This window comes from Triticum urartu, chromosome 5A (assembly GCF_056163025.1).
Source record: "Triticum urartu cultivar PI428250 chromosome 5A, HENAU_Tu73, whole genome shotgun sequence".
NCBI classification, from domain to species: Eukaryota; Viridiplantae; Streptophyta; class Magnoliopsida; order Poales; family Poaceae; genus Triticum; species Triticum urartu.
In genome coordinates this window covers 72,277,241-72,299,852 of record NC_141877.1, presented here as the reverse complement: position 1 = coordinate 72,299,852, position 22,612 = coordinate 72,277,241, and the positions used below count along the sequence as shown (strand labels likewise).

General features: G+C 48.2%; 46 non-coding genes across 46 annotated transcripts; all 46 read left to right on the top strand.

Annotated features, from left to right (window-relative positions):
• The first annotated feature begins 349 nt into the window (after window positions 1-349).
• On the top strand, window positions 350-468 carry LOC147969895 (5S ribosomal RNA). The gene has a single exon (XR_015606545.1). It is a non-coding gene; the product is annotated as a 5S ribosomal RNA (ribosomal RNA).
• Window positions 469-832: 364 nt separating this feature from the next.
• On the top strand, window positions 833-951 carry LOC147969894 (5S ribosomal RNA). The gene has a single exon (XR_015606046.1). It is a non-coding gene; the product is annotated as a 5S ribosomal RNA (ribosomal RNA).
• A 364-nt stretch (window positions 952-1,315) lies between these two features.
• Window positions 1,316-1,434, top strand: LOC147969893 (5S ribosomal RNA). The gene has a single exon (XR_015606045.1). It is a non-coding gene; the product is annotated as a 5S ribosomal RNA (ribosomal RNA).
• Window positions 1,435-1,798: 364 nt separating this feature from the next.
• On the top strand, window positions 1,799-1,917 carry LOC147969892 (5S ribosomal RNA). Its single transcript, XR_015605325.1, has one exon. It is a non-coding gene; the product is annotated as a 5S ribosomal RNA (ribosomal RNA).
• Window positions 1,918-2,281: 364 nt separating this feature from the next.
• Window positions 2,282-2,400, top strand: LOC147969891 (5S ribosomal RNA). The gene has a single exon (XR_015605324.1). It is a non-coding gene; the product is annotated as a 5S ribosomal RNA (ribosomal RNA).
• A 364-nt stretch (window positions 2,401-2,764) lies between these two features.
• On the top strand, window positions 2,765-2,883 carry LOC147969890 (5S ribosomal RNA). Its single transcript, XR_015605323.1, has one exon. It is a non-coding gene; the product is annotated as a 5S ribosomal RNA (ribosomal RNA).
• A 364-nt stretch (window positions 2,884-3,247) lies between these two features.
• Window positions 3,248-3,366, top strand: LOC147969889 (5S ribosomal RNA). Its single transcript, XR_015605322.1, has one exon. It is a non-coding gene; the product is annotated as a 5S ribosomal RNA (ribosomal RNA).
• A 364-nt stretch (window positions 3,367-3,730) lies between these two features.
• On the top strand, window positions 3,731-3,849 carry LOC147969888 (5S ribosomal RNA). Its single transcript, XR_015606544.1, has one exon. It is a non-coding gene; the product is annotated as a 5S ribosomal RNA (ribosomal RNA).
• Window positions 3,850-4,213: 364 nt separating this feature from the next.
• Window positions 4,214-4,332, top strand: LOC147969887 (5S ribosomal RNA). The gene has a single exon (XR_015606044.1). It is a non-coding gene; the product is annotated as a 5S ribosomal RNA (ribosomal RNA).
• A 364-nt stretch (window positions 4,333-4,696) lies between these two features.
• LOC147969886 (5S ribosomal RNA) lies at window positions 4,697-4,815 on the top strand. Its single transcript, XR_015606043.1, has one exon. It is a non-coding gene; the product is annotated as a 5S ribosomal RNA (ribosomal RNA).
• Window positions 4,816-5,179: 364 nt separating this feature from the next.
• Window positions 5,180-5,298, top strand: LOC147969885 (5S ribosomal RNA). Its single transcript, XR_015606041.1, has one exon. It is a non-coding gene; the product is annotated as a 5S ribosomal RNA (ribosomal RNA).
• A 364-nt stretch (window positions 5,299-5,662) lies between these two features.
• On the top strand, window positions 5,663-5,781 carry LOC147969884 (5S ribosomal RNA). Its single transcript, XR_015605321.1, has one exon. It is a non-coding gene; the product is annotated as a 5S ribosomal RNA (ribosomal RNA).
• A 364-nt stretch (window positions 5,782-6,145) lies between these two features.
• Window positions 6,146-6,264, top strand: LOC147969883 (5S ribosomal RNA). The gene has a single exon (XR_015605320.1). It is a non-coding gene; the product is annotated as a 5S ribosomal RNA (ribosomal RNA).
• Window positions 6,265-6,628: 364 nt separating this feature from the next.
• Window positions 6,629-6,747, top strand: LOC147969882 (5S ribosomal RNA). The gene has a single exon (XR_015606565.1). It is a non-coding gene; the product is annotated as a 5S ribosomal RNA (ribosomal RNA).
• A 364-nt stretch (window positions 6,748-7,111) lies between these two features.
• Window positions 7,112-7,230, top strand: LOC147969881 (5S ribosomal RNA). The gene has a single exon (XR_015605319.1). It is a non-coding gene; the product is annotated as a 5S ribosomal RNA (ribosomal RNA).
• Window positions 7,231-7,594: 364 nt separating this feature from the next.
• Window positions 7,595-7,713, top strand: LOC147969880 (5S ribosomal RNA). Its single transcript, XR_015605318.1, has one exon. It is a non-coding gene; the product is annotated as a 5S ribosomal RNA (ribosomal RNA).
• A 678-nt stretch (window positions 7,714-8,391) lies between these two features.
• On the top strand, window positions 8,392-8,510 carry LOC147969879 (5S ribosomal RNA). Its single transcript, XR_015606106.1, has one exon. It is a non-coding gene; the product is annotated as a 5S ribosomal RNA (ribosomal RNA).
• A 364-nt stretch (window positions 8,511-8,874) lies between these two features.
• On the top strand, window positions 8,875-8,993 carry LOC147969878 (5S ribosomal RNA). The gene has a single exon (XR_015606677.1). It is a non-coding gene; the product is annotated as a 5S ribosomal RNA (ribosomal RNA).
• Window positions 8,994-9,357: 364 nt separating this feature from the next.
• On the top strand, window positions 9,358-9,476 carry LOC147969877 (5S ribosomal RNA). Its single transcript, XR_015606040.1, has one exon. It is a non-coding gene; the product is annotated as a 5S ribosomal RNA (ribosomal RNA).
• Window positions 9,477-9,840: 364 nt separating this feature from the next.
• On the top strand, window positions 9,841-9,959 carry LOC147969876 (5S ribosomal RNA). The gene has a single exon (XR_015605317.1). It is a non-coding gene; the product is annotated as a 5S ribosomal RNA (ribosomal RNA).
• A 364-nt stretch (window positions 9,960-10,323) lies between these two features.
• LOC147969875 (5S ribosomal RNA) lies at window positions 10,324-10,442 on the top strand. Its single transcript, XR_015605316.1, has one exon. It is a non-coding gene; the product is annotated as a 5S ribosomal RNA (ribosomal RNA).
• A 364-nt stretch (window positions 10,443-10,806) lies between these two features.
• Window positions 10,807-10,925, top strand: LOC147969874 (5S ribosomal RNA). Its single transcript, XR_015605315.1, has one exon. It is a non-coding gene; the product is annotated as a 5S ribosomal RNA (ribosomal RNA).
• A 364-nt stretch (window positions 10,926-11,289) lies between these two features.
• On the top strand, window positions 11,290-11,408 carry LOC147969873 (5S ribosomal RNA). The gene has a single exon (XR_015606038.1). It is a non-coding gene; the product is annotated as a 5S ribosomal RNA (ribosomal RNA).
• A 364-nt stretch (window positions 11,409-11,772) lies between these two features.
• Window positions 11,773-11,891, top strand: LOC147969872 (5S ribosomal RNA). Its single transcript, XR_015605314.1, has one exon. It is a non-coding gene; the product is annotated as a 5S ribosomal RNA (ribosomal RNA).
• Window positions 11,892-12,255: 364 nt separating this feature from the next.
• On the top strand, window positions 12,256-12,374 carry LOC147969871 (5S ribosomal RNA). Its single transcript, XR_015606037.1, has one exon. It is a non-coding gene; the product is annotated as a 5S ribosomal RNA (ribosomal RNA).
• Window positions 12,375-12,738: 364 nt separating this feature from the next.
• On the top strand, window positions 12,739-12,857 carry LOC147969870 (5S ribosomal RNA). Its single transcript, XR_015606105.1, has one exon. It is a non-coding gene; the product is annotated as a 5S ribosomal RNA (ribosomal RNA).
• Window positions 12,858-13,221: 364 nt separating this feature from the next.
• LOC147969869 (5S ribosomal RNA) lies at window positions 13,222-13,340 on the top strand. Its single transcript, XR_015606104.1, has one exon. It is a non-coding gene; the product is annotated as a 5S ribosomal RNA (ribosomal RNA).
• Window positions 13,341-13,704: 364 nt separating this feature from the next.
• On the top strand, window positions 13,705-13,823 carry LOC147969868 (5S ribosomal RNA). Its single transcript, XR_015606103.1, has one exon. It is a non-coding gene; the product is annotated as a 5S ribosomal RNA (ribosomal RNA).
• A 364-nt stretch (window positions 13,824-14,187) lies between these two features.
• On the top strand, window positions 14,188-14,306 carry LOC147969867 (5S ribosomal RNA). Its single transcript, XR_015606102.1, has one exon. It is a non-coding gene; the product is annotated as a 5S ribosomal RNA (ribosomal RNA).
• A 364-nt stretch (window positions 14,307-14,670) lies between these two features.
• LOC147969866 (5S ribosomal RNA) lies at window positions 14,671-14,789 on the top strand. The gene has a single exon (XR_015606101.1). It is a non-coding gene; the product is annotated as a 5S ribosomal RNA (ribosomal RNA).
• A 364-nt stretch (window positions 14,790-15,153) lies between these two features.
• On the top strand, window positions 15,154-15,272 carry LOC147969865 (5S ribosomal RNA). Its single transcript, XR_015605313.1, has one exon. It is a non-coding gene; the product is annotated as a 5S ribosomal RNA (ribosomal RNA).
• A 364-nt stretch (window positions 15,273-15,636) lies between these two features.
• On the top strand, window positions 15,637-15,755 carry LOC147969864 (5S ribosomal RNA). The gene has a single exon (XR_015605312.1). It is a non-coding gene; the product is annotated as a 5S ribosomal RNA (ribosomal RNA).
• Window positions 15,756-16,119: 364 nt separating this feature from the next.
• Window positions 16,120-16,238, top strand: LOC147969863 (5S ribosomal RNA). The gene has a single exon (XR_015605311.1). It is a non-coding gene; the product is annotated as a 5S ribosomal RNA (ribosomal RNA).
• A 364-nt stretch (window positions 16,239-16,602) lies between these two features.
• On the top strand, window positions 16,603-16,721 carry LOC147969862 (5S ribosomal RNA). The gene has a single exon (XR_015605310.1). It is a non-coding gene; the product is annotated as a 5S ribosomal RNA (ribosomal RNA).
• A 364-nt stretch (window positions 16,722-17,085) lies between these two features.
• LOC147969861 (5S ribosomal RNA) lies at window positions 17,086-17,204 on the top strand. The gene has a single exon (XR_015605308.1). It is a non-coding gene; the product is annotated as a 5S ribosomal RNA (ribosomal RNA).
• Window positions 17,205-17,568: 364 nt separating this feature from the next.
• Window positions 17,569-17,687, top strand: LOC147969860 (5S ribosomal RNA). The gene has a single exon (XR_015605307.1). It is a non-coding gene; the product is annotated as a 5S ribosomal RNA (ribosomal RNA).
• Window positions 17,688-18,051: 364 nt separating this feature from the next.
• LOC147969859 (5S ribosomal RNA) lies at window positions 18,052-18,170 on the top strand. The gene has a single exon (XR_015605306.1). It is a non-coding gene; the product is annotated as a 5S ribosomal RNA (ribosomal RNA).
• Window positions 18,171-18,534: 364 nt separating this feature from the next.
• LOC147969858 (5S ribosomal RNA) lies at window positions 18,535-18,653 on the top strand. The gene has a single exon (XR_015605305.1). It is a non-coding gene; the product is annotated as a 5S ribosomal RNA (ribosomal RNA).
• Window positions 18,654-19,019: 366 nt separating this feature from the next.
• LOC147969857 (5S ribosomal RNA) lies at window positions 19,020-19,138 on the top strand. The gene has a single exon (XR_015605304.1). It is a non-coding gene; the product is annotated as a 5S ribosomal RNA (ribosomal RNA).
• A 364-nt stretch (window positions 19,139-19,502) lies between these two features.
• Window positions 19,503-19,621, top strand: LOC147969856 (5S ribosomal RNA). The gene has a single exon (XR_015605303.1). It is a non-coding gene; the product is annotated as a 5S ribosomal RNA (ribosomal RNA).
• Window positions 19,622-19,985: 364 nt separating this feature from the next.
• LOC147969855 (5S ribosomal RNA) lies at window positions 19,986-20,104 on the top strand. Its single transcript, XR_015606036.1, has one exon. It is a non-coding gene; the product is annotated as a 5S ribosomal RNA (ribosomal RNA).
• Window positions 20,105-20,468: 364 nt separating this feature from the next.
• Window positions 20,469-20,587, top strand: LOC147969854 (5S ribosomal RNA). Its single transcript, XR_015605302.1, has one exon. It is a non-coding gene; the product is annotated as a 5S ribosomal RNA (ribosomal RNA).
• Window positions 20,588-20,951: 364 nt separating this feature from the next.
• LOC147969853 (5S ribosomal RNA) lies at window positions 20,952-21,070 on the top strand. Its single transcript, XR_015606035.1, has one exon. It is a non-coding gene; the product is annotated as a 5S ribosomal RNA (ribosomal RNA).
• Window positions 21,071-21,434: 364 nt separating this feature from the next.
• Window positions 21,435-21,553, top strand: LOC147969852 (5S ribosomal RNA). Its single transcript, XR_015605301.1, has one exon. It is a non-coding gene; the product is annotated as a 5S ribosomal RNA (ribosomal RNA).
• Window positions 21,554-21,917: 364 nt separating this feature from the next.
• On the top strand, window positions 21,918-22,036 carry LOC147969851 (5S ribosomal RNA). Its single transcript, XR_015605300.1, has one exon. It is a non-coding gene; the product is annotated as a 5S ribosomal RNA (ribosomal RNA).
• Window positions 22,037-22,400: 364 nt separating this feature from the next.
• LOC147969850 (5S ribosomal RNA) lies at window positions 22,401-22,519 on the top strand. Its single transcript, XR_015606411.1, has one exon. It is a non-coding gene; the product is annotated as a 5S ribosomal RNA (ribosomal RNA).
• Window positions 22,520-22,612: the final 93 nt, after the last annotated feature.

The window sequence follows — 22,612 nt, the reverse complement described above, 5'->3', positions numbered from 1 at the left end:
TGTACGTACGTGAGGAACAGAACGCACGTGCGTGATATATATTAAGCCTGTCATCATATTTTTGACATTTGCGATATGTTTTAGCTCGGAGCTCGTTAGTCACGCGGCTAGGGAGAGTTGGGGCGCGAAAAGCGCGTTGTGAAAGGGGTGTAAAATACGTGTTGCTGCGGTATAGAGGGAGGGGTGGAAATAGTGGTAAACTCGTCTTCGTAGTTGAGCGAGAGAGTAAGTAGTATAGGGCATTATCCATTAGTAGGCGACGGTTGTAATGGTAGTAAGAATGTATAGCCGTCTTTGCAGCGGACGTGGGAGTGGGAAGCATAAGGGATGAAGCCGGGGGTGACATGTCGGATGCGATCATACCAGCACTAAAGCACCGTATCCCATCAGAACTCCGAAGTTAAGCGTGCTTGGGCGAGAGTAGTACTAGGATGGGTGACCTCCTGGGAAGTCCTCGTGTTGCATTCCCTTTTTAATTATTTTTGTACGTACGTGAGGAACAGAACGCACGTGCGTGATATATATTAAGCCTGTCATCATATTTTTGACATTTGCGATATGTTTTAGCTCGGAGCTCGTTAGTCACGCGGCTAGGGAGAGTTGGGGCGCGAAAAGCGCGTTGTGAAATGGGTGTAAAATACGTGTTGCTGCGGTATAGAGGGAGGGGTGGAAATAGTGGTAAACTCGTCTTCGTAGTTGAGCGAGAGAGTAAGTAGTATAGGGCATTATCCATTAGTAGGCGACGGTTGTAATGGTAGTAAGAATGTATAGCCGTCTTTGCAGCGGACGTGGGAGTGGGAAGCATAAGGGATGAAGCCGGGGGTAACATGTCGGATGCGATCATACCAGCACTAAAGCACCGGATCCCATCAGAACTCCGAAGTTAAGCGTGCTTGGGCGAGAGTAGTACTAGGATGGGTGACCTCCTAGGAAGTCCTCGTGTTGCATTCCCTTTTTAATTATTTTTGTACGTACGTGAGGAACAGAACGCACGTGCGTGATATATATTAAGCCTGTCATCATATTTTTGACATTTGCGATATGTTTTAGCTCGGAGCTCGTTAGTCACGCGGCTAGGGAGAGTTGGGGCGCGAAAAGCGCGTTGTGAAAGGGGTGTAAAATACGTGTTGCTGCGGTATAGAGGGAGGGGTGGAAATAGTGGTAAACTCGTCTTCGTAGTTGAGCGAGAGAGTAAGTAGTATAGGGCATTATCCATTAGTAGGCGACGGTTGTAATGGTAGTAAGAATGTATAGCCGTCTTTGCAGCGGACGTGGGAGTGGGAAGCATAAGGGATGAAGCCGGGGGTGACATGTCGGATGCGATCATACCAGCACTAAAGCACCGGATCCCATCAGAACTCCGAAGTTAAGCGTGCTTGGGCGAGAGTAGTACTAGGATGGGTGACCTCCTAGGAAGTCCTCGTGTTGCATTCCCTTTTTAATTATTTTTGTACGTACGTGAGGAACAGAACGCACGTGCGTGATATATATTAAGCCTGTCATCATATTTTTGACATTTGCGATATGTTTTAGCTCGGAGCTCGTTAGTCACGCGGCTAGGGAGAGTTGGGGCGCGAAAAGCGCGTTGTGAAAGGGGTGTAAAATACGTGTTGCTGCGGTATAGAGGGAGGGGTGGAAATAGTGGTAAACTCGTCTTCGTAGTTGAGCGAGAGAGTAAGTAGTATAGGGCATTATCCATTAGTAGGCGACGGTTGTAATGGTAGTAAGAATGTATAGCCGTCTTTGCAGCGGACGTGGGAGTGGGAAGCATAAGGGATGAAGCCGGGGGTGACATGTCGGATGCGATCATACCAGCACTAAAGCACCGGATCCCATCAGAACTCCGAAGTTAAGCGTGCTTGGGCGAGAGTAGTACTAGGATGGGTGACCTCCTGGGAAGTCCTCGTGTTGCATTCCCTTTTTAATTATTTTTGTACGTACGTGAGGAACAGAACGCACGTGCGTGATATATATTAAGCCTGTCATCATATTTTTGACATTTGCGATATGTTTTAGCTCGGAGCTCGTTAGTCACGCGGCTAGGGAGAGTTGGGGCGCGAAAAGCGCGTTGTGAAAGGGGTGTAAAATACGTGTTGCTGCGGTATAGAGGGAGGGGTGGAAATAGTGGTAAACTCGTCTTCGTAGTTGAGCGAGAGAGTAAGTAGTATAGGGCATTATCCATTAGTAGGCGACGGTTGTAATGGTAGTAAGAATGTATAGCCGTCTTTGCAGCGGACGTGGGAGTGGGAAGCATAAGGGATGAAGCCGGGGGTGACATGTCGGATGCGATCATACCAGCACTAAAGCACCGGATCCCATCAGAACTCCGAAGTTAAGCGTGCTTGGGCGAGAGTAGTACTAGGATGGGTGACCTCCTGGGAAGTCCTCGTGTTGCATTCCCTTTTTAATTATTTTTGTACGTACGTGAGGAACAGAACGCACGTGCGTGATATATATTAAGCCTGTCATCATATTTTTGACATTTGCGATATGTTTTAGCTCGGAGCTCGTTAGTCACGCGGCTAGGGAGAGTTGGGGCGCGAAAAGCGCGTTGTGAAAGGGGTGTAAAATACGTGTTGCTGCGGTATAGAGGGAGGGGTGGAAATAGTGGTAAACTCGTCTTCGTAGTTGAGCGAGAGAGTAAGTAGTATAGGGCATTATCCATTAGTAGGCGACGGTTGTAATGGTAGTAAGAATGTATAGCCGTCTTTGCAGCGGACGTGGGAGTGGGAAGCATAAGGGATGAAGCCGGGGGTGACATGTCGGATGCGATCATACCAGCACTAAAGCACCGGATCCCATCAGAACTCCGAAGTTAAGCGTGCTTGGGCGAGAGTAGTACTAGGATGGGTGACCTCCTGGGAAGTCCTCGTGTTGCATTCCCTTTTTAATTATTTTTGTACGTACGTGAGGAACAGAACGCACGTGCGTGATATATATTAAGCCTGTCATCATATTTTTGACATTTGCGATATGTTTTAGCTCGGAGCTCGTTAGTCACGCGGCTAGGGAGAGTTGGGGCGCGAAAAGCGCGTTGTGAAAGGGGTGTAAAATACGTGTTGCTGCGGTATAGAGGGAGGGGTGGAAATAGTGGTAAACTCGTCTTCGTAGTTGAGCGAGAGAGTAAGTAGTATAGGGCATTATCCATTAGTAGGCGACGGTTGTAATGGTAGTAAGAATGTATAGCCGTCTTTGCAGCGGACGTGGGAGTGGGAAGCATAAGGGATGAAGCCGGGGGTAACATGTCGGATGCGATCATACCAGCACTAAAGCACCGGATCCCATCAGAACTCCGAAGTTAAGCGTGCTTGGGCGAGAGTAGTACTAGGATGGGTGACCTCCTGGGAAGTCCTCGTGTTGCATTCCCTTTTTAATTATTTTTGTACGTACGTGAGGAACAGAACGCACGTGCGTGATATATATTAAGCCTGTCATCATATTTTTGACATTTGCGATATGTTTTAGCTCGGAGCTCGTTAGTCACGCGGCTAGGGAGAGTTGGGGCGCGAAAAGCGCGTTGTGAAAGGGGTGTAAAATACGTGTTGCTGCGGTATAGAGGGAGGGGTGGAAATAGTGGTAAACTCGTCTTCGTAGTTGAGCGAGAGAGTAAGTAGTATAGGGCATTATCCATTAGTAGGCGACGGTTGTAATGGTAGTAAGAATGTATAGCCGTCTTTGCAGCGGACGTGGGAGTGGGAAGCATAAGGGATGAAGCCGGGGGTGACATGTCGGATGCGATCATACCAGCACTAAAGCACCGTATCCCATCAGAACTCCGAAGTTAAGCGTGCTTGGGCGAGAGTAGTACTAGGATGGGTGACCTCCTGGGAAGTCCTCGTGTTGCATTCCCTTTTTAATTATTTTTGTACGTACGTGAGGAACAGAACGCACGTGCGTGATATATATTAAGCCTGTCATCATATTTTTGACATTTGCGATATGTTTTAGCTCGGAGCTCGTTAGTCACGCGGCTAGGGAGAGTTGGGGCGCGAAAAGCGCGTTGTGAAATGGGTGTAAAATACGTGTTGCTGCGGTATAGAGGGAGGGGTGGAAATAGTGGTAAACTCGTCTTCGTAGTTGAGCGAGAGAGTAAGTAGTATAGGGCATTATCCATTAGTAGGCGACGGTTGTAATGGTAGTAAGAATGTATAGCTGTCTTTGCAGCGGACGTGGGAGTGGGAAGCATAAGGGATGAAGCCGGGGGTAACATGTCGGATGCGATCATACCAGCACTAAAGCACCGGATCCCATCAGAACTCCGAAGTTAAGCGTGCTTGGGCGAGAGTAGTACTAGGATGGGTGACCTCCTAGGAAGTCCTCGTGTTGCATTCCCTTTTTAATTATTTTTGTACGTACGTGAGGAACAGAACGCACGTGCGTGATATATATTAAGCCTGTCATCATATTTTTGACATTTGCGATATGTTTTAGCTCGGAGCTCGTTAGTCACGCGGCTAGGGAGAGTTGGGGCGCGAAAAGCGCGTTGTGAAAGGGGTGTAAAATACGTGTTGCTGCGGTATAGAGGGAGGGGTGAAAATAGTGGTAAACTCGTCTTCGTAGTTGAGCGAGAGAGTAAGTAGTATAGGGCATTATCCATTAGTAGGCGACGGTTGTAATGGTAGTAAGAATGTATAGCCGTCTTTGCAGCGGACGTGGGAGTGGGAAGCATAAGGGATGAAGCCGGGGGTGACATGTCGGATGCGATCATACCAGCACTAAAGCACCGGATCCCATCAGAACTCCGAAGTTAAGCGTGCTTGGGCGAGAGTAGTACTAGGATGGGTGACCTCCTAGGAAGTCCTCGTGTTGCATTCCCTTTTTAATTATTTTTGTACGTACGTGAGGAACAGAACGCACGTGCGTGATATATATTAAGCCTGTCATCATATTTTTGACATTTGCGATATGTTTTAGCTCGGAGCTCGTTAGTCACGCGGCTAGGGAGAGTTGGGGCGCGAAAAGCGCGTTGTGAAAGGGGTGTAAAATACGTGTTGCTGCGGTATAGAGGGAGGGGTGGAAATAGTGGTAAACTCGTCTTCGTAGTTGAGCGAGAGAGTAAGTAGTATAGGGCATTATCCATTAGTAGGCGACGGTTGTAATGGTAGTAAGAATGTATAGCCGTCTTTGCAGCGGACGTGGGAGTGGGAAGCATAAGGGATGAAGCCGGGGGTGACATGTCGGATGCGATCATACCAGCACTAAAGCACCGGATCCCATCAGAACTCCGAAGTTAAGCGTGCTTGGGCGAGAGTAGTACTAGGATGGGTGACCTCCTAGGAAGTCCTCGTGTTGCATTCCCTTTTTAATTATTTTTGTACGTACGTGAGGAACAGAACGCACGTGCGTGATATATATTAAGCCTGTCATCATATTTTTGACATTTGCGATATGTTTTAGCTCGGAGCTCGTTAGTCACGCGGCTAGGGAGAGTTGGGGCGCGAAAAGCGCGTTGTGAAAGGGGTGTAAAATACGTGTTGCTGCGGTATAGAGGGAGGGGTGGAAATAGTGGTAAACTCGTCTTCGTAGTTGAGCGAGAGAGTAAGTAGTATAGGGCATTATCCATTAGTAGGCGACGGTTGTAATGGTAGTAAGAATGTATAGCCGTCTTTGCAGCGGACGTGGGAGTGGGAAGCATAAGGGATGAAGCCGGGGGTGACATGTCGGATGCGATCATACCAGCACTAAAGCACCGGATCCCATCAGAACTCCGAAGTTAAGCGTGCTTGGGCGAGAGTAGTACTAGGATGGGTGACCTCCTGGGAAGTCCTCGTGTTGCATTCCCTTTTTAATTATTTTTGTACGTACGTGAGGAACAGAACGCACGTGCGTGATATATATTAAGCCTGTCATCATATTTTTGACATTTGCGATATGTTTTAGCTCGGAGCTCGTTAGTCACGCGGCTAGGGAGAGTTGGGGCGCGAAAAGCGCGTTGTGAAAGGGGTGTAAAATACGTGTTGCTGCGGTATAGAGGGAGGGGTGGAAATAGTGGTAAACTCGTCTTCGTAGTTGAGCGAGAGAGTAAGTAGTATAGGGCATTATCCATTAGTAGGCGACGGTTGTAATGGTAGTAAGAATGTATAGCCGTCTTTGCAGCGGACGTGGGAGTGGGAAGCATAAGGGATGAAGCCGGGGGTGACATGTCGGATGCGATCATACCAGCACTAAAGCACCGGATCCCATCAGAACTCCGAAGTTAAGCGTGCTTGGGCGAGAGTAGTACTAGGATGGGTGACCTCCTGGGAAGTCCTCGTGTTGCATTCCCTTTTTAATTATTTTTGTACGTACGTGAGGAACAGAACGCACGTGCGTGATATATATTAAGCCTGTCATCATATTTTTGACATTTGCGATATGTTTTAGCTCGGAGCTCGTTAGTCACGCGGCTAGGGAGAGTTGGGGCGCGAAAAGCGCGTTGTGAAAGGGGTGTAAAATACGTGTTGCTGCGGTATAGAGGGAGGGGTGGAAATAGTGGTAAACTCGTCTTCGTAGTTGAGCGAGAGAGTAAGTAGTATAGGGCATTATCCATTAGTAGGCGACGGTTGTAATGGTAGTAAGAATGTATAGCCGTCTTTGCAGCGGACGTGGGAGTGGGAAGCATAAGGGATGAAGCCGGGGGTCACATGTCGGATGCGATCATACCAGAACTAAAGCACCGGATCCCATCAGAACTCCGAAGTTAAGCGTGCTTGGGCGAGAGTAGTACTAGGATGGGTGACCTCCTAGGAAGTCCTCGTGTTGCATTCCCTTTTTAATTATTTTTGTACGTACGTGAGGAACAGAACGCACGTGCGTGATATATATTAAGCCTGTCATCATATTTTTGACATTTGCGATATGTTTTAGCTCGGAGCTCGTTAGTCACGCGGCTAGGGAGAGTTGGGGCGCGAAAAGCGCGTTGTGAAAGGGGTGTAAAATACGTGTTGCTGCGGTATAGAGGGAGGGGTGGAAATAGTGGTAAACTCGTCTTCGTAGTTGAGCGAGAGAGTAAGTAGTATAGGGCATTATCCATTAGTAGGCGACGGTTGTAATGGTAGTAAGAATGTATAGCCGTCTTTGCAGCGGACGTGGGAGTGGGAAGCATAAGGGATGAAGCCGGGGGTGACATGTCGGATGCGATCATACCAGCACTAAAGCACCGGATCCCATCAGAACTCCGAAGTTAAGCGTGCTTGGGCGAGAGTAGTACTAGGATGGGTGACCTCCTGGGAAGTCCTCGTGTTGCATTCCCTTTTTAATTATTTTTGTACGTACGTGAGGAACAGAACGCACGTGCGTGATATATATTAAGCCTGTCATCATATTTTTGACATTTGCGATATGTTTTAGCTCGGAGCTCGTTAGTCACGCGGCTAGGGAGAGTTGGGGCGCGAAAAGCGCGTTGTGAAAGGGGTGTAAAATACGTGTTGCTGCGGTATAGAGGGAGGGGTGGAAATAGTGGTAAACTCGTCTTCGTAGTTGAGCGAGAGAGTAAGTAGTATAGGGCATTATCCATTAGTAGGCGACGGTTGTAATGGTAGTAAGAATGTATAGCCGTCTTTGCAGCGGACGTGGGAGTGGGAAGCATAAGGGATGAAGCCGGGGGTGACATGTCGGATGCGATCATACCAGCACTAAAGCACCGGATCCCATCAGAACTCCGAAGTTAAGCGTGCTTGGGCGAGAGTAGTACTAGGATGGGTGACCTCCTGGGAAGTCCTCGTGTTGCATTCCCTTTTTAATTATTTTTGTACGTACGTGAGGAACAGAACGCACGTGCGTGATATATATTAAGCCTGTCATCATATTTTTGACATTTGCGATATGTTTTAGCTCGGAGATCGTTAGTCACGCGGCTAGGGAGAGTTGGGGCGCGAAAAGCGCGTTGTGAAAGGGGTGTAAAATACGTGTTGCTGCGGTATAGAGGGAGGGGTGGAAATAGTGGTAAACTCGTCTTCGTAGTTGAGCGAGAGAGTAAGTAGTATAGGGCATTATCCATTAGTAGGCGACGATGGGTGACCTCCTGGGAAGTCCTCGTGTTGCATTCCCTTTTTAATTATTTTTGTACGTACGTGAGGAACAGAACGCACGTGCGTGATATATATTAAGCCTGTCATCATATTTTTGACATTTGCGATATGTTTTAGCTCGGAGCTCGTTAGTCACGCGGCTAGGGAGAGTTGGGGCGCGAAAAGCGCGTTGTGAAAGGGGTGTAAAATACGTGTTGCTGCGGTATAGAGGGAGGGGTGGAAATAGTGGTAAACTCGTCTTCGTAGTTGAGCGAGAGAGTAAGTAGTATAGGGCATTATCCATTAGTAGGCGACGGTTGTAATGGTAGTAAGAATGTATAGCCGTCTTTGCAGCGGACGTGGGAGTGGGAAGCATAAGGGATGAAGCCGGGGGTGACATGTCGGATGCGATCATACCAGCACTAAAGCACCGGATCCCATCAGAACTTCGAAGTTAAGCGTGCTTGGGCGAGAGTAGTACTAGGATGGGTGACCTCCTGGGAAGTCCTCGTGTTGCATTCCCTTTTTAATTATTTTTGTACGTACGTGAGGAACAGAACGCACGTGCGTGATATATATTAAGCCTGTCATCATATTTTTGACATTTGCGATATGTTTTAGCTCGGAGCTCGTTAGTCACGCGGCTAGGGAGAGTTGGGGCGCGAAAAGCGCGTTGTGAAAGGGGTGTAAAATACGTGTTGCTGCGGTATAGAGGGAGGGGTGGAAATAGTGGTAAACTCGTCTTCGTAGTTGAGCGAGAGAGTAAGTAGTATAGGGCATTATCCATTAGTAGGCGACGGTTGTAATGGTAGTAAGAATGTATAGCCGTCTTTGCAGCGGACGTGGGAGTGGGAAGCATAAGGGATGAAGCCGGGGGTGACATGTCGGATGCGATCATACCAGCACTAAAGCACCGGATCCCATCAGAACTTCGAAGTTAAGCGTGCTTGGGAGAGAGTAGTACTAGGATGGGTGACCTCCTGGGAAGTCCTCGTGTTGCATTCCCTTTTTAATTATTTTTGTACGTACGTGAGGAACAGAACGCACGTGCGTGATATATATTAAGCCTGTCATCATATTTTTGACATTTGCGATATGTTTTAGCTCGGAGCTCGTTAGTCACGCGGCTAGGGAGAGTTGGGGCGCGAAAAGCGCGTTGTGAAAGGGGTGTAAAATACGTGTTGCTGCGGTATAGAGGGAGGGGTGGAAATAGTGGTAAACTCGTCTTCGTAGTTGAGCGAGAGAGTAAGTAGTATAGGGCATTATCCATTAGTAGGCGACGGTTGTAATGGTAGTAAGAATGTATAGCCGTCTTTGCAGCGGACGTGGGAGTGGGAAGCATAAGGGATGAAGCCGGGGGTGACATGTCGGATGCGATCATACCAGCACTAAAGCACCGGATCCCATCAGAACTCCGAAGTTAAGCGTGCTTGGGCGAGAGTAGTACTAGGATGGGTGACCTCCTAGGAAGTCCTCGTGTTGCATTCCCTTTTTAATTATTTTTGTACGTACGTGAGGAACAGAACGCACGTGCGTGATATATATTAAGCCTGTCATCATATTTTTGACATTTGCGATATGTTTTAGCTCGGAGCTCGTTAGTCACGCGGCTAGGGAGAGTTGGGGCGTGAAAAGCGCGTTGTGAAAGGGGTGTAAAATACGTGTTGCTGCGGTATAGAGGGAGGGGTGGAAATAGTGGTAAACTCGTCTTCGTAGTTGAGCGAGAGAGTAAGTAGTATAGGGCATTATCCATTAGTAGGCGACGGTTGTAATGGTAGTAAGAATGTATAGCCGTCTTTGCAGCGGACGTGGGAGTGGGAAGCATAAGGGATGAAGCCGGGGGTGACATGTCGGATGCGATCATACCAGCACTAAAGCACCGGATCCCATCAGAACTCCGAAGTTAAGCGTGCTTGGGCGAGAGTAGTACTAGGATGGGTGACCTCCTGGGAAGTCCTCGTGTTGCATTCCCTTTTTAATTATTTTTGTACGTACGTGAGGAACAGAACGCACGTGCGTGATATATATTAAGCCTGTCATCATATTTTTGACATTTGCGATATGTTTTAGCTCGGAGCTCGTTAGTCACGCGGCTAGGGAGAGTTGGGGCGCGAAAAGCGCGTTGTGAAAGGGGTGTAAAATACGTGTTGCTGCGGTATAGAGGGAGGGGTGGAAATAGTGGTAAACTCGTCTTCGTAGTTGAGCGAGAGAGTAAGTAGTATAGGGCATTATCCATTAGTAGGCGACGGTTGTAATGGTAGTAAGAATGTATAGCCGTCTTTGCAGCGGACGTGGGAGTGGGAAGCATAAGGGATGAAGCCGGGGGTGACATGTCGGATGCGATCATACCAGCACTAAAGCACCGGATCCCATCAGAACTCCGAAGTTAAGCGTGCTTGGGCGAGAGTAGTACTAGGATGGGTGACCTCCTGGGAAGTCCTCGTGTTGCATTCCCTTTTTAATTATTTTTGTACGTACGTGAGGAACAGAACGCACGTGCGTGATATATATTAAGCCTGTCATCATATTTTTGACATTTGCGATATGTTTTAGCTCGGAGCTCGTTAGTCACGCGGCTAGGGAGAGTTGGGGCGCGAAAAGCGCGTTGTGAAAGGGGTGTAAAATACGTGTTGCTGCGGTATAGAGGGAGGGGTGAAAATAGTGGTAAACTCGTCTTCGTAGTTGAGCGAGAGAGTAAGTAGTATAGGGCATTATCCATTAGTAGGCGACGGTTGTAATGGTAGTAAGAATGTATAGCCGTCTTTGCAGCGGACGTGGGAGTGGGAAGCATAAGGGATGAAGCCGGGGGTGACATGTCGGATGCGATCATACCAGCACTAAAGCACCGGATCCCATCAGAACTCCGAAGTTAAGCGTGCTTGGGCGAGAGTAGTACTAGGATGGGTGACCTCCTGGGAAGTCCTCGTGTTGCATTCCCTTTTTAATTATTTTTGTACGTACGTGAGGAACAGAACGCACGTGCGTGATATATATTAAGCCTGTCATCATATTTTTGACATTTGCGATATGTTTTAGCTCGGAGCTCGTTAGTCACGCGGCTAGGGAGAGTTGGGGCGCGAAAAGCGCGTTGTGAAAGGGGTGTAAAATACGTGTTGCTGCGGTATAGAGGGAGGGGTGGAAATAGTGGTAAACTCGTCTTCGTAGTTGAGCGAGAGAGTAAGTAGTATAGGGCATTATCCATTAGTAGGCGACGGTTGTAATGGTAGTAAGAATGTATAGCCGTCTTTGCAGCGGACGTGGGAGTGGGAAGCATAAGGGATGAAGCCGGGGGTAACATGTCGGATGCGATCATACCAGCACTAAAGCACCGGATCCCATCAGAACTCCGAAGTTAAGCGTGCTTGGGCGAGAGTAGTACTAGGATGGGTGACCTCCTAGGAAGTCCTCGTGTTGCATTCCCTTTTTAATTATTTTTGTACGTACGTGAGGAACAGAACGCACGTGCGTGATATATATTAAGCCTGTCATCATATTTTTGACATTTGCGATATGTTTTAGCTCGGAGCTCGTTAGTCACGCGGCTAGGGAGAGTTGGGGCGCGAAAAGCGCGTTGTGAAAGGGGTGTAAAATACGTGTTGCTGCGGTATAGAGGGAGGGGTGGAAATAGTGGTAAACTCGTCTTCGTAGTTGAGCGAGAGAGTAAGTAGTATAGGGCATTATCCATTAGTAGGCGACGGTTGTAATGGTAGTAAGAATGTATAGCCGTCTTTGCAGCGGACGTGGGAGTGGGAAGCATAAGGGATGAAGCCGGGGGTGACATGTCGGATGCGATCATACCAGCACTAAAGCACCGGATCCCATCAGAACTCCGAAGTTAAGCGTGCTTGGGCGAGAGTAGTACTAGGATGGGTGACCTCCTGGGAAGTCCTCGTGTTGCATTCCTTTTTTAATTATTTTTGTACGTACGTGAGGAACAGAACGCACGTGCGTGATATATATTAAGCCTGTCATCATATTTTTGACATTTGCGATATGTTTTAGCTCGGAGCTCGTTAGTCACGCGGCTAGGGAGAGTTGGGGCACGAAAAGCGCGTTGTGAAAGGGGTGTAAAATACGTGTTGCTGCGGTATAGAGGGAGGGGTGGAAATAGTGGTAAACTCGTCTTCGTAGTTGAGCGAGAGAGTAAGTAGTATAGGGCATTATCCATTAGTAGGCGACGGTTGTAATGGTAGTAAGAATGTATAGCCGTCTTTGCAGCGGACGTGGGAGTGGGAAGCATAAGGGATGAAGCCGGGGGTAACATGTCGGATGCGATCATACCAGCACTAAAGCACCGGATCCCATCAGAACTCCGAAGTTAAGCGTGCTTGGGCGAGAGTAGTACTAGGATGGGTGACCTCCTAGGAAGTCCTCGTGTTGCATTCCCTTTTTAATTATTTTTGTACGTACGTGAGGAACAGAACGCACGTGCGTGATATATATTAAGCCTGTCATCATATTTTTGACATTTGCGATATGTTTTAGCTCGGAGCTCGTTAGTCACGCGGCTAGGGAGAGTTGGGGCGCGAAAAGCGCGTTGTGAAAGGGGTGTAAAATACGTGTTGCTGCGGTATAGAGGGAGGGGTGGAAATAGTGGTAAACTCGTCTTCGTAGTTGAGCGAGAGAGTAAGTAGTATAGGGCATTATCCATTAGTAGGCGACGGTTGTAATGGTAGTAAGAATGTATAGCCGTCTTTGCAGCGGACGTGGGAGTGGGAAGCATAAGGGATGAAGCCGGGGGTGACATGTCGGATGCGATCATACCAGCACTAAAGCACCGGATCCCATCAGAACTTCGAAGTTAAGCGTGCTTGGGCGAGAGTAGTACTAGGATGGGTGACCTCCTGGGAAGTCCTCGTGTTGCATTCCCTTTTTAATTATTTTTGTACGTACGTGAGGAACAGAACGCACGTGCGTGATATATATTAAGCCTGTCATCATATTTTTGACATTTGCGATATGTTTTAGCTCGGAGCTCGTTAGTCACGCGGCTAGGGAGAGTTGGGGCGCGAAAAGCGCGTTGTGAAAGGGGTGTAAAATACGTGTTGCTGCGGTATAGAGGGAGGGGTGGAAATAGTGGTAAACTCGTCTTCGTAGTTGAGCGAGAGAGTAAGTAGTATAGGGCATTATCCATTAGTAGGCGAAGGTTGTAATGGTAGTAAGAATGTATAGCCGTCTTTGCAGCGGACGTGGGAGTGGGAAGCATAAGGGATGAAGCCGGGGGTCACATGTCGGATGCGATCATACCAGCACTAAAGCACCGGATCCCATCAGAACTTCGAAGTTAAGCGTGCTTGGGCGAGAGTAGTACTAGGATGGGTGACCTCCTGGGAAGTCCTCGTGTTGCATTCCCTTTTTAATTATTTTTGTACGTACGTGAGGAACAGAACGCACGTGCGTGATATATATTAAGCCTGTCATCATATTTTTGACATTTGCGATATGTTTTAGCTCGGAGCTCGTTAGTCACGCGGCTAGGGAGAGTTGGGGCGCGAAAAGCGCGTTGTGAAAGGGGTGTAAAATACGTGTTGCTGCGGTATAGAGGGAGGGGTGGAAATAGTGGTAAACTCGTCTTCGTAGTTGAGCGAGAGAGTAAGTAGTATAGGGCATTATCCATTAGTAGGCGACGGTTGTAATGGTAGTAAGAATGTATAGCCGTCTTTGCAGCGGACGTGGGAGTGGGAAGCATAAGGGATGAAGCCGGGGGTGACATGTCGGATGCGATCATACCAGCACTAAAGCACCGGATCCCATCAGAACTTCGAAGTTAAGCGTGCTTGGGCGAGAGTAGTACTAGGATGGGTGACCTCCTGGGAAGTCCTCGTGTTGCATTCCCTTTTTAATTATTTTTGTACGTACGTGAGGAACAGAACGCACGTGCGTGATATATATTAAGCCTGTCATCATATTTTTGACATTTGCGATATGTTTTAGCTCGGAGCTCGTTAGTCACGCGGCTAGGGAGAGTTGGGGCGCGAAAAGCGCGTTGTGAAAGGGGTGTAAAATACGTGTTGCTGCGGTATAGAGGGAGGGGTGGAAATAGTGGTAAACTCGTCTTCGTAGTTGAGCGAGAGAGTAAGTAGTATAGGGCATTATCCATTAGTAGGCGACGGTTGTAATGGTAGTAAGAATGTATAGCCGTCTTTGCAGCGGACGTGGGAGTGGGAAGCATAAGGGATGAAGCCGGGGGTGACATGTCGGATGCGATCATACCAGCACTAAAGCACCGGATCCCATCAGAACTTCGAAGTTAAGCGTGCTTGGGCGAGAGTAGTACTAGGATGGGTGACCTCCTGGGAAGTCCTCGTGTTGCATTCCCTTTTTAATTATTTTTGTACGTACGTGAGGAACAGAACGCACGTGCGTGATATATATTAAGCCTGTCATCATATTTTTGACATTTGCGATATGTTTTAGCTCGGAGCTCGTTAGTCACGCGGCTAGGGAGAGTTGGGGCGCGAAAAGCGCGTTGTGAAAGGGGTGTAAAATACGTGTTGCTGCGGTATAGAGGGAGGGGTGGAAATAGTGGTAAACTCGTCTTCGTAGTTGAGCGAGAGAGTAAGTAGTATAGGGCATTATCCATTAGTAGGCGACGGTTGTAATGGTAGTAAGAATGTATAGCCGTCTTTGCAGCGGACGTGGGAGTGGGAAGCATAAGGGATGAAGCCGGGGGTGACATGTCGGATGCGATCATACCAGCACTAAAGCACCGGATCCCATCAGAACTTCGAAGTTAAGCGTGCTTGGGCGAGAGTAGTACTAGGATGGGTGACCTCCTGGGAAGTCCTCGTGTTGCATTCCCTTTTTAATTATTTTTGTACGTACGTGAGGAACAGAACGCACGTGCGTGATATATATTAAGCCTGTCATCATATTTTTGACATTTGCGATATGTTTTAGCTCGGAGCTCGTTAGTCACGCGGCTAGGGAGAGTTGGGGCGCGAAAAGCGCGTTGTGAAAGGGGTGTAAAATACGTGTTGCTGCGGTATAGAGGGAGGGGTGGAAATAGTGGTAAACTCGTCTTCGTAGTTGAGCGAGAGAGTAAGTAGTATAGGGCATTATCCATTAGTAGGCGACGGTTGTAATGGTAGTAAGAATGTATAGCCTTCTTTGCAGCGGACGTGGGAGTGGGAAGCATAAGGGATGAAGCCGGGGGTGACATGTCGGATGCGATCATACCAGCACTAAAGCACCGGATCCCATCAGAACTCCGAAGTTAAGCGTGCTTGGGCGAGAGTAGTACTAGGATGGGTGACCTCCTGGGAAGTCCTCGTGTTGCATTCCCTTTTTAATTATTTTTGTACGTACGTGAGGAACAGAACGCACGTGCGTGATATATATTAAGCCTGTCATCATATTTTTGACATTTGCGATATGTTTTAGCTCGGAGCTCGTTAGTCACGCGGCTAGGGAGAGTTGGGGCGCGAAAAGCGCGTTGTGAAAGGGGTGTAAAATACGTGTTGCTGCGGTATAGAGGGAGGGGTGGAAATAGTGGTAAACTCGTCTTCGTAGTTGAGCGAGAGAGTAAGTAGTATAGGGCATTATCCATTAGTAGGCGACGGTTGTAATGGTAGTAAGAATGTATAGCCGTCTTTGCAGCGGACGTGGGAGTGGGAAGCATAAGGGATGAAGCCGGGGGTGACATGTCGGATGCGATCATACCAGCACTAAAGCACCGGATCCCATCAGAACTCCGAAGTTAAGCGTGCTTGGGCGAGAGTAGTACTAGGATGGGTGACCTCCTGGGAAGTCCTCGTGTTGCATTCCCTTTTTAATTATTTTTGTACGTACGTGAGGAACAGAACGCACGTGCGTGATATATATTAAGCCTGTCATCATATTTTTGACATTTGCGATATGTTTTAGCTCGGAGCTCGTTAGTCACGCGGCTAGGGAGAGTTGGGGCGCGAAAAGCGCGTTGTGAAAGGGGTGTAAAATACGTGTTGCTGCGGTATAGAGGGAGGGGTGGAAATAGTGGTAAACTCGTCTTCGTAGTTGAGCGAGAGAGTAAGTAGTATAGGGCATTATCCATTAGTAGGCGACGGTTGTAATGGTAGTAAGAATGTATAGCCGTCTTTGCAGCGGACGTGGGAGTGGGAAGCATAAGGGATGAAGCCGGGGGTGACATGTCGGATGCGATCATACCAGCACTAAAGCACCGGATCCCATCAGAACTCCGAAGTTAAGCGTGCTTGGGCGAGAGTAGTACTAGGATGGGTGACCTCCTGGGAAGTCCTCGTGTTGCATTCCCTTTTTAATTATTTTTGTACGTACGTGAGGAACAGAACGCACGTGCGTGATATATATTAAGCCTGTCATCATATTTTTGACATTTGCGATATGTTTTAGCTCGGAGCTCGTTAGTCACGCGGCTAGGGAGAGTTGGGGCGCGAAAAGCGCGTTGTGAAAGGGGTGTAAAATACGTGTTGCTGCGGTATAGAGGGAGGGGTGGAAATAGTGGTAAACTCGTCTTCGTAGTTGAGCGAGAGAGTAAGTAGTATAGGGCATTATCCATTTGTAGGCGACGGTTGTAATGGTAGTAAGAATGTATAGCCGTCTTTGCAGCGGACGTGGGAGTGGGAAGCATAAGGGATGAAGCCGGGGGTGACATGTCGGATGCGATCATACCAGCACTAAAGCACCGGATCCCATCAGAACTCCGAAGTTAAGCGTGCTTGGGCGAGAGTAGTACTAGGATGGGTGACCTCCTGGGAAGTCCTCGTGTTGCATTCCCTTTTTAATTATTTTTGTACGTACGTGAGGAACAGAACGCACGTGCGTGATATATATTAAGCCTGTCATCATATTTTTGACATTTGCGATATGTTTTAGCTCGGAGCTCGTTAGTCACGCGGCTAGGGAGAGTTGGGGCGCGAAAAGCGCGTTGTGAAAGGGGTGTAAAATACGTGTTGCTGCGGTATAGAGGGAGGGGTGGAAATAGTGGTAAACTCGTCTTCGTAGTTGAGCGAGAGAGTAAGTAGTATAGGGCATTATCCATTTGTAGGCGACGGTTGTAATGGTAGTAAGAATGTATAGCCGTCTTTGCAGCGGACGTGGGAGTGGGAAGCATAAGGGATGAAGCCGGGGGTGACATGTCGGATGCGATCATACCAGCACTAAAGCACCGGATCCCATCAGAACTCCGAAGTTAAGCGTGCTTGGGCGAGAGTAGTACTAGGATGGGTGACCTCCTGGGAAGTCCTCGTGTTGCATTCCCTTTTTAATTATTTTTGTACGTATGTGAGGAACAGAACGCACGTGCGTGATATATATTAAGCCTGTCATCATATTTTTGACATTTGCGATATGTTTTAGCTCGGAGCTCGTTAGTCACGCGGCTAGGGAGAGTTGGGGCGCGAAAAGCGCGTTGTGAAAGGGGTGTAAAATACGTGTTGCTGCGGTATAGAGGGAGGGGTGGAAATAGTGGTAAACTCGTCTTCGTAGTTGAGCGAGAGAGTAAGTAGTATAGGGCATTATCCATTAGTAGGCGACGGTTGTAATGGTAGTAAGAATGTATAGCCGTCTTTGCAGCGGACGTGGGAGTGGGAAGCATAAGGGATGAAGCCGGGGGTGACATGTCGGATGCGATCATACCAGCACTAAAGCACCGGATCCCATCAGAACTCCGAAGTTAAGCGTGCTTGGGCGAGAGTAGTACTAGGATGGGTGACCTCCTGGGAAGTCCTCGTGTTGCATTCCCTTTTTAATTATTTTTGTACGTACGTGAGGAACAGAACGCACGTGCGTGATATATATTAAGCCTGTCATCATATTTTTGACATTTGCGATATGTTTTAGCTCGGAGCTCGTTAGTCACGCGGCTAGGGAGAGTTGGGGCGCGAAAAGCGCGTTGTGAAATGGGTGTAAAATACGTGTTGCTGCGGTATAGAGGGAGGGGTGGAAATAGTGGTAAACTCGTCTTCGTAGTTGAGCGAGAGAGTAAGTAGTATAGGGCATTATCCATTAGTAGGCGACGGTTGTAATGGTAGTAAGAATGTATAGCCGTCTTTGCAGCGGACGTGGGAGTGGGAAGCATAAGGGATGAAGCCGGGGGTAACATGTCGGATGCGATCATACCAGCACTAAAGCACCGGATCCCATCAGAACTCCGAAGTTAAGCGTGCTTGGGCGAGAGTAGTACTAGGATGGGTGACCTCCTGGGAAGTCCTCGTGTTGCATTCCCTTTTTAATTATTTTTGTACGTACGTGAGGAACAGAACGCACGTGCGTGATATATATTAAGCCTGTCATCATATTTTTGACATTTGCGATATGTTTTAGCTCGGAGCTCGTTAGTCACGCGGCTAGGGAGAGTTGGGGCGCGAAAAGCGCGTTGTGAAAGGGGTGTAAAATACGTGTTGCTGCGGTATAGAGGGAGGGGTGGAAATAGTGGTAAACTCGTCTTCGCAGTTGAGCGAGAGAGTAAGTAGTATAGGGCATTATCCATTAGTAGGCGACGGTTGTAATGGTAGTAAGAATGTATAGCCGTCTTTGCAGCGGACGTGGGAGTGGGAAGCATAAGGGATGAAGCCGGGGGTGACATGTCGGATGCGATCATACCAGCACTAAAGCACCGGATCCCATCAGAACTCCGAAGTTAAGCGTGCTTGGGCGAGAGTAGTACTAGGATGGGTGACCTCCTGGGAAGTCCTCGTGTTGCATTCCCTTTTTAATTATTTTTGTACGTACGTGAGGAACAGAACGCACGTGCGTGATATATATTAAGCCTGTCATCATATTTTTGACATTTGCGATATGTTTTAGCTCGGAGCTCGTTAGTCACGCGGCTAGGGAGAGTTGGGTGGCGCGAAAAGCGCGTTGTGAAAGGGGTGTAAAATACGTGTTGCTGCGGTATAGAGGGAGGGGTGGAAATAGTGGTAAACTCGTCTTCGCAGTTGAGCGAGAGAGTAAGTAGTATAGGGCATTATCCATTTGTAGGCGACGGTTGTAATGGTAGTAAGAATGTATAGCCGTCTTTGCAGCGGACGTGGGAGTGGTAAGCATAAGGGATGAAGCCGGGGGTGACATGTCGGATGCGATCATACCAGCACTAAAGCACCGGATCCCATCAGAACTCCGAAGTTAAGCGTGCTTGGGCGAGAGTAGTACTAGGATGGGTGACCTCCTGGGAAGTCCTCGTGTTGCATTCCCTTTTTAATTATTTTTGTACGTACGTGAGGAACAGAACGCACGTGCGTGATATATATTAAGCCTGTCATCATATTTTTGACATTTGCGATATGTTTTAGCTCGGAGCTCGTTAGTCACGCGGCTAGGGAGAGTTGGGGCGCGAAAAGCGCGTTGTGAAAGGGGTGTAAAATACGTGTTGCTGCGGTATAGAGGGAGGGGTGGAAATAGTGGTAAACTCGTCTTCGTAGTTGAGCGAGAGAGTAAGTAGTATAGGGCATTATCCATTAGTAGGCGACGGTTGTAATGGTAGTAAGAATGTATAGCCGTCTTTGCAGCGGACGTGGGAGTGGGAAGCATAAGGGATGAAGCCGGGGGTGACATGTCGGATGCGATCATACCAGCACTAAAGCACCGGATCCCATCAGAACTCCGAAGTTAAGCGTGCTTGGGCGAGAGTAGTACTAGGATGGGTGACCTCCTGGGAAGTCCTCGTGTTGCATTCCCTTTTTAATTATTTTTGTACGTACGTGCGGAACAGAACGCACGTGCGTGATATATATTAAGCCTGTCATCATATTTTTGACATTTGCGATATGTTTTAGCTCGGAGCTCGTTAGTCACGCGGCTAGGGAGAGTTGGGGCGCGAAAAGCGCGTTGTGAAATGGGTGTAAAATACGTGTTGCTGCGGTATAGAGGGAGGGGTGGAAATAGTGGTAAACTCGTCTTCGTAGTTGAGCGAGAGAGTAAGTAGTATAGGGCATTATCCATTAGTAGGCGACGGTTGTAATGGTAGTAAGAATGTATAGCCGTCTTTGCAGCGGACGTGGGAGTGGGAAGCATAAGGGATGAAGCCGGGGGTAACATGTCGGATGCGATCATACCAGCACTAAAGCACCGGATCCCATCAGAACTCCGAAGTTAAGCGTGCTTGGGCGAGAGTAGTACTAGGATGGGTGACCTCCTAGGAAGTCCTCGTGTTGCATTCCCTTTTTAATTATTTTTGTACGTACGTGAGGAACAGAACGCACGTGCGTGATATATATTAAGCCTGTCATCATATTTTTGACATTTGCGATATGTTTTAGCTCGGAGCTCGTTAGTCACGCGGCTAGGGAGAGTTGGGGCGCGAAAAGCGCGTTGTGAAAGGGGTGTAAAATACGTGTTGCTGCGGTATAGAGGGAGGGGTGGAAATAGTGGTAAACTCGTCTTCGTAGTTGAGCGAGAGAGTAAGTAGTATAGGGCATTATCCATTAGTAGGCGACGGTTGTAATGGTAGTAAGAATGTATAGCCGTCTTTGCAGCGGACGTGGGAGTGGGAAGCATAAGGGATGAAGCCGGGGGTGACATGTCGGATGCGATCATACCAGCACTAAAGCACCGGATCCCATCAGAACTCCGAAGTTAAGCGTGCTTGGGCGAGAGTAGTACTAGGATGGGTGACCTCCTGGGAAGTCCTCGTGTTGCATTCCCTTTTTAATTATTTTTGTACGTACGTGAGGAACAGAACGCACGTGCGTGATATATATTAAGCCTGTCATCATATTTTTGACATTTGCGATATGTTTTAGCTCGGAGCTCGTTAGTCACGCGGCTAGGGAGAGTTGGGGCGCGAAAAGCGCGTTGTGAAAGGGGTGTAAAATACGTGTTGCTGCGGTATAGAGGGAGGGGTGGAAATAGTGGTAAACTCGTCTTCGTAGTTGAGCGAGAGAGTAAGTAGTATAGGGCATTATCCATTAGTAGGCGACGGTTGTAATGGTAGTAAGAATGTATAGCCGTCTTTGCAGCGGACGTGGGAGTGGGAAGCATAAGGGATGAAGCCGGGGGTAACATGTCGGATGCGATCATACCAGCACTAAAGCACCGGATCCCATCAGAACTCCGAAGTTAAGCGTGCTTGGGCGAGAGTAGTACTAGGATGGGTGACCTCCTAGGAAGTCCTCGTGTTGCATTCCCTTTTTAATTATTTTTGTACGTACGTGAGGAACAGAACGCACGTGCGTGATATATATTAAGCCTGTCATCATATTTTTGACATTTGCGATATGTTTTAGCTCGGAGCTCGTTAGTCACGCGGCTAGGGAGAGTTGGGGCGCGAAAAGCGCGTTGTGAAAGGGGTGTAAAATACGTGTTGCTGCGGTATAGAGGGAGGGGTGGAAATAGTGGTAAACTCGTCTTCGTAGTTGAGCGAGAGAGTAAGTAGTATAGGGCATTATCCATTAGTAGGCGACGGTTGTAATGGTAGTAAGAATGTATAGCCGTCTTTGCAGCGGACGTGGGAGTGGGAAGCATAAGGGATGAAGCCGGGGGTGACATGTCGGATGCGATCATACCAGCACTAAAGCACCGGATCCCATCAGAACTCCGAAGTTAAGCGTGCTTGGGCGAGAGTAGTACTAGGATGGGTGACCTCCTGGGAAGTCCTCGTGTTGCATTCCCTTTTTAATTATTTTTGTACGTACGTGAGGAACAGAACGCACGTGCGTGATATATATTAAGCCTGTCATCATATTTTTGACATTTGCGATATGTTTTAGCTCGGAGCTCGTTAGTCACGCGGCTAGGGAGAGTTGGGGCGCGAAAAGCGCGTTGTGAAAGGGGTGTAAAATACGTGTTGCTGCGGTATAGAGGGAGGGGTGGAAATAGTGGTAAACTCGTCTTCGTAGTTGAGCGAGAGAGTAAGTAGTATAGGGCATTATCCATTAGTAGGCGACGGTTGTAATGGTAGTAAGAATGTATAGCCGTCTTTGCAGCGGACGTGGGAGTGGGAGGCATAAGGGATGAAGCCGGGGGTGACATGTCGGATGCGATCATACCAGCACTAAAGCACCGGATCCCATCAGAACTCCGAAGTTAAGCGTGCTTGGGCGAGAGTAGTACTAGGATGGGTGACCTCCTGGGAAGTCCTCGTGTTGCATTCCCTTTTTAATTATTTTTGTACGTACGTGAGGAACAGAACGCACGTGCGTGATATATATTAAGCCTGTCATCATATTTTTGACATTTGCGATATGTTTTAGCTCGGAGCTCGTTAGTCACGCGGCTAGGGAGAGTTGGGGCGCGAAAAGCGCGTTGTGAAAGGGGTGTAAAATACGTGTTGCTGCGGTATAGAGGGAGGGGTGGAAATAGTGGTAAACTCGTCTTCGTAGTTGAGCGAGAGAGTAAGTAGTATAGGGCATTATCCATTAGTAGGCGACGGTTGTAATGGTAGTAAGAATGTATAGCCGTCTTTGCAGCGGACGTGGGAGTGGGAAGCATAAGGGATGAAGCCGGGGGTAACATGTCGGATGCGATCATACCAGCACTAAAGCACCGGATCCCATCAGAACTCCGAAGTTAAGCGTGCTTGGGCGAGAGTAGTACTAGGATGGGTGACCTCCTAGGAAGTCCTCGTGTTGCATTTCCTTTTTAATTATTTTTGTACGTACGTGAGGAACAGAACGCACGTGCGTGATATATATTAAGCCTGTCATCATATTTTTGACATTTGCGATATG